This window comes from Bufo bufo, chromosome 3 (assembly GCF_905171765.1).
Source record: "Bufo bufo chromosome 3, aBufBuf1.1, whole genome shotgun sequence".
In the NCBI taxonomy this organism is placed as follows: domain Eukaryota; kingdom Metazoa; phylum Chordata; class Amphibia; order Anura; family Bufonidae; genus Bufo; species Bufo bufo.
Window position 1 is genome coordinate 543304806 of NC_053391.1, and position 6490 is coordinate 543311295.

Here is a 6490-nt window from a genome sequence, read left to right on the forward strand (position 1 = left end):
CAGCTGCATTTCAATATGACAGACCTTTTGTTCCATGAGTTTCTGTCAGTGGTTTATCTCCCTCACACACATTGTACTGTATGAAATAACAATGATACCAAAGCCTCACAATAAGCCCATGACCACAGTTTAATATGCAGTAGATTGTATAGAAAGTGCCACAATTTCGAAGTATTTGTCTCAGTTGAGGATCAGTAAATGGATATGGGACCTTACATTATCCCTCTTGCCTTCCTCACAAGCACTGGTTACATCATCTAGTATGGGACAAAATGAGAGCTACTTGTACTCCTTTTATATGTGAGAATTTTTCCAGATGCATTGAATGACTATGGATTGCTATATGTATTCCATACACGTTCCAAAATTCATGAGCTCTTGGCAAACAAATAAAGTGACATTCTGGATTTAATTTACCTATAATTTTATTTCCAGACATAGAATAACGTGCACACTCAGTTCCCTATAGGCTTGGCTGGCCAGCATAACAGAAAGTGCTGAATAACCCTTTCTATGCTAAAAATATTCAATAGATGGGGACAGACAAAGGAAATACTTAAAGGGGTTGACCTATCTGAGACAATGGGGGCATATCACTGTCTGATTTATCGAGAATGGAGCGGGGAAAGTAGTGGTTGGAGGGTTTCCACCACCAATTGCTCTTCCCATAGAAGTGAATGGGAGCGCACCGCGCTTGCGCGGCCACTCCTCCTATACATTTCTATGGGGGCAACAGAAATAGCCTAACCAGCTCTGAGTTTTTTTTGGTGGTCCCATAAAAATTTATGGAGAGTGGCCGCACATGCATGGTGCGCCTTCCAGGACATTGCCGGCTGCGTTTACGATATAGGTGCAGGACCCAGAGGTGGTACCCGCACCTATCAGACAATGGGGGCATATCCTAGTGATATGCCTCCATTGTCTAAAATGAGACAACCCCTTTAATACTAGACATTTAGGGTAAGATTTATCATCCCCCTAGTGCCAGAAAAGTGGTTTTAAAAAAGTCACAAACTGTGTTTGAAAAAAAAGTCACAAGACCGTCTTTTTACACCTCCCTCTGTACTTTTCCAAAAGAAGGCATTGCAAGGGCAGGAAGGGGCAAGGCCAACAGCCAAAACAAATTTCTCTTCATTTACACCAGTTTTCTGAGCTGTCGTAGATTTATGCTTAGGCGCACAGACTGCCAGAGGATGAGCCTAATTTATGACGAGGTGTGCGCCTTTGGCAGCGCAGAGGATATCAAGACTGGCACAGAAAAAAAACTGTCTTGATAAATCTCTCCCTTAGGGTCCATTCACACATCCGTTTTTTCTTTCCTGATCTGTTCTGTTTTATGCGGAACAGATCTGGACCAGTTCTGTGCCCATTCATTTTCAATGGGTCCTGGAAAAAATCAACAATGTGTGCTGTCCGTTTCCGTTGTTCCATTCCGCATGTCCGAAAAAATATAAAACTTGTCCTATTCTTTTCCGCAAAAATCGGATCCTGGACCAATACAAAGTCAATGGATCCGCAAAAAACGGAAGACATTCGTATGTCATTACGTATATCATCCGTTTTATGCGAATTCCGTTCCTGGAAATTAAATGGCACCTGAGGTAACACATAACTAGACTTTTATTCACTTTTTTTTTTCTATTTTTTTTCAAAGAAATCCAAACAACTTTATTTGCTTATTGAAATTTATACATGTTTCCGTTTTTTGCGGATTTGCAAAAAACGGATGACATACGGATGACATACGGAAACATTTTCAGGAACAATGGATCCGCAAAAAACGGACCGAAAATCGGGATATAGAAAAATACTGACGTGTGAATGTAGCCTTATTATCTCAAAATAAAACACAAAAGACACAAACTCATTGTCTTTAGTTATGGGAATCAGCGATCCACAATGCCTCAGTGTTTTCTATTAGATTTGGAACATTCCTGATATGACTGCCAAACCTCACTTGACATGTTGGAAGCTTGCAGCTGGAAAATGCCCCTCCAATTTACAGTTCTAATGATGCTAAATCCACAAGTGGTAGGTCTGTATTTAACTTAGCCACTTGTGCTTTGTAGTTAGCCTGGTATTTGGAGCTATTTTATTTTCTTTCTTTCTTTCCCATCACCACTCGTTCCATGTTCCTAATGAGGCTCACATTCTAATTACCTTATATCAGACATACCGTACACGGACATTTGAGCAAATTTCATAGGACGCCAAGTCACCTCAGTATATTTCTGGAGGGTAGGAAGAAACCATAGAATAAGGAGAAGAACCCACACAATCACAGAGTGAACATTCAGACTCCATGCCAGTGTTGCCATTAGGGATGAGCGAATCGACTTCGGATGAAACATCCAAAGTCGATTTGCATAATACTTCGTTTGAATACTGTACGGAGCAGGACCTCCATATAGTATTAGAATGTATTGGATCCTATGAGCCAAAGTTATTACTTCGCGAAGTCTTGCGAGATTTCGCATAATAACTTCATAAATCAATTTCTACTGTAAAAAAAAACATTTCCCGAACTTGGGTTTGGTTCCAAGGTACCATCCGAAGTTGATTTGCTCATCCCTAGTTGCCATTGGTCAGCTTTAAACCACTCTTTAAACCACTAGGATCTAAGTGCTGCAAGGTACCAGTCGCCATGCTGCCCTAGTATTCTGTATACAATTGTAAATTCTAGGAGCATTATCATGTACAAGACCTGGTTATAAGGCCAAGACTTCTGATAATGATATTATTTCAAGAAACTATTGAATTAATTTGCAATTTCCTTATATAATCATTAAAGCTGACTCCAGTGTGGAGCTTCACTTACAGATATTTATGTTTTGTTCCAAGGCAAGTCTAAGATATTGGCCTGTATTTAGCAAAGATTCATCCGTTCATTGCCTAGGAATGTGTTAATACCAAAACCTCAAAGTAATCTGTTTTTCAATATCACAATAAATACTAGTAATAAATCCATATATTGAAGCCTCATTCACACGGTCAGTGATTTCCATCAGTGGTTTTGAGCCATAACCAGGTGCGGCTTTAAACACAACAGGTGCAGATCATTCCCGTATACCTTATGTCTGTTGAGGCTCCAGTCCTGGTTTTGGCTCACATTCACTGATGGAAATCACTGATGTGTGAATGAGACTTAACCTTGGCATCAGATGTGAACTCTTTATTAAATTCTAAATTATACATTATGAAGGACATTTACTATGCTATATATGCCACTTTTGCGGCATAAAAAAGTTTGCTGCAAGCTATTTTTGTAGCAAAATTTGCGACTTTTCCCCCTTCACGACACTTTTCAGAAGTGGTGAGAAAAGGAAGTGTGGTGAGGATGGCAAGGGGGGTGGGGTGAGCAGGCCGGGCACCTTTATATTTATTCAGGTCAGTTTACTATCGTGAATAATGGCAGAAATCTACGGCGGCCTCCTAGCATTTTAGACTGTCACACAACCAAAAAGCAAACCAAAAGAGAAATCTAAATCAGATCAATATTTGGCATGACCACCCTTTACTTTCAAAACAGCATCATTTTTTCTAGGTACACTTACACACAGTTTTTGAAGGAACTCTGAAGGCTAATTGTTCCAAACATCCTGGAAAACTAATCACAGATCTTCTGTGGATGTAGGCTTGATCATATTCTTCTGTCTCTTCATGTAATCCCAGACAGACTCAATTTATTGGAGGCCATATCATTACTTCCAGGACTTCTTGTTCTTTACGATGAAGAAAGCCTACATCCATAGAAGGTCTGTGGTCAGTTCTACAAGATCTTTGGTACAACCTCCTTGCCGAGTTCCTTCAAAATCTGTGTATAAGTCTACCTAGAAGAATTGATGCTGTTTTGAAGGCAAATGGAGGTCACATCACATACAGATTTGATTTAGATTTCTCTTTTCTTCATTCACTTTACATTTTGTTAACTGATAAAAACTATTATAAACTATTAACACCTCAATTTTTGAAAGCATTCTTACCTTGCAGTATTTTTTCCACACCTGCCTAAAAAGTTTCACACTGCCGTTGTAGTTCCACTAAGCTGTTACTGGGTGTTACTGGAATGTCCGCTGGCCCCATTGACTTTAATGGGGTCCAGTACAGATCGGGCTGCTACCCCGCAAATATCCCGGGATTCAGCCGGAGAAATACTGCTTCATGCCTAGTACTGTACATATAGTATTTATCATGTCTTGTCACCAAATGTAGATGTCAGTATTTCTTTCTTCGTCTATGAGCTAATAGTGCTTAGTGAGAGGTCGTCTAAATTACATGATTCATGACACAGAAAGTGAAGTTTCTTTGAATGATTTATTGTGTTGTCCTGTGAGCTGCATTGACCCATTGTTTTCAGAAGATCTTTGTGAAAGCACTCATGTCATGCTAGCACTATACTACTGATCATGTATTACTAGGCTGGGATTACACAGGGCAGCAGTGGAGGTGTTCTTAACATCACATCCATAGAACCGAGAAGAACCAGAGGTATAACTTGCAGTTCCTGAGCAGCCATGCCAAATCTGTAGCATAGCCCACCACCTACCATGAGCTATTTTTTACACTGTTGTCCACTTACAGTATGTGAGAACACCTCATATTGCTGCACTAGAAGTGGATAATATAATTTTGCATATAATTGCTGTGGAAAAACACGACGCGCAGACTTGCCATTATGATGACTGTTCTTTACTAGTACATTTTACAGTAAATGTGAATATAATGTTAACTCCTCCATAGAAGCAAGCTCTGCTCAAGACATTTCATCTATAATGATTTAGTGGAAGTCATCGTTGGAGTAATGATTCAATGATGGTCCTGGAATATGTTCTCTGATTAATGATTCTGGCAAATTGATGGCTGCTGTATGGCTTTGGCTGCTCGAAGTCTTGATTCTCATCACAGGAGAAAGACCTTTTTCTAGTGTTCTCATTTCAGAAGAATGCATCGGAGGGGCTGGCAGGAATATTCCTCTCTGTAGACTTCAGCCGGAACAACACACTAACCACAATGTTGCTGTATGTCCGCTGCTAGGGTTCTGCTAAATATGTGCATTCATGATCTGGCATCCCCCTATGGTTATATAGTCCTAGTCAGCAAAATGATTTCATTGCCGTCAGCAACGCAGACGCCACATCTTAATGTTACACTAATCCAAGTTTACATAACTTTTTTGGTAGAATTGTTCGCCCTGTTTACCCAATCAGAATCATTTTGGCAGACCTATGAAGGAGATGATCTCTGACGATATTTCTGACAACTAAATCTAAAAAAGTGTAATTGTCAGAAATGTACAGTATCCCATTTTATAATACGTGGTTTTATATATACATGGGGTTCAAATAACCAGGCATATATAATGCTTACCCGTCCTAATATGCACTTTACTTTATAGAGAATGTGTCACGATGTGACTGTACTTCCATTCATTAGATGTAGTTCTGTAGAAGAAGGGTGATGGGCAGACATACTCATTCTGTCTTACATTTAAACAATGTAAGCTAAGAGAGTAGATGCTGCACCAAAAAGGATAATAATTCTGCCTGTTTTGTCAGTGGAGTAGAAATGTGGCCAAATTTATGACATATTTGCACCATTTTTAGTGTAGTATGCACCATGTCCAGCATTTTACATTTTCTAAGGGGCAGACAGATGTTTTGGGGGTGGAACTACATTTCTAGAAATATTTATCATTTCAACTTTTTTTAAGTCACAAAAAGTATACTCCAGTTACCTGGTGGCATACGGACTGACAGAGCCTTTGTAATACATATGATTAACTGAAAATTCATAAGTATTTTGCGCAACACTTTGTAAATCTGCAGCAAAAATGTAGCTTCAAACCATTGATACATTACCTTACCAACAAGATTTACTGCAGACACATATTAAAAATCTACAATAAAAAAGTGACATTTTTGGGAGGGTTTTTCCAATTTTAATGTGGCTGTTAGGAGGTTAAGCTATGTCCTTTCCTACCAAGCCACTTGTCATACAAGTCAGAAAAAGGCTCTAAAGGTAAACATTTTTGTCCCAAATCGCACCAGATTTCTGGTGCATTTTTACTAGCAAATCACTCCAGTGTTTTTTATTTTTTATTTGCTACTATTATTTTAATTAAAAAACTTTCATCTGGGTGGCCATATTGGAGACACACATAACCTTCCTATATTGCCTTTATAGACAGTGCAGTAAGGTGTGTGTACTTTATGGCAGCTGTAATGAATGGGAGTTAAAGGGGTTGTATTTGTCTCATTTCAGCAAATGGCATTTATCATGTAGAGGAAGTTAATACAAGGCACTTACTAATGTATTGTGATTGTCCATATTGCCTCCTTTGCCTGCTTTATCCATTTTTCCATCACATTGTACACTGCTTCTTCCATGGTTGCGACTACCCTGCAATCCATCAGCAGTGGTCGTGCCTCTCTGGTGGCCGAGACCATGGTAGTGCACATAGGCTGGTATTTTTTTCTACAGTGTGCAAGCA

General features: G+C 39.3%; 1 long non-coding RNA gene across 1 annotated transcript; it reads left to right on the forward strand.

The window, feature by feature from the left end:
• The first annotated feature begins 2977 nt into the window (after positions 1 to 2977).
• On the forward strand, positions 2978 to 5771 carry LOC120995906. The gene is made up of 3 exons (XR_005777695.1): positions 2978 to 3163; positions 5088 to 5092; positions 5759 to 5771. It is a non-coding gene; the product is annotated as an uncharacterized LOC120995906 (long non-coding RNA).
• Positions 5772 to 6490: the final 719 nt, after the last annotated feature.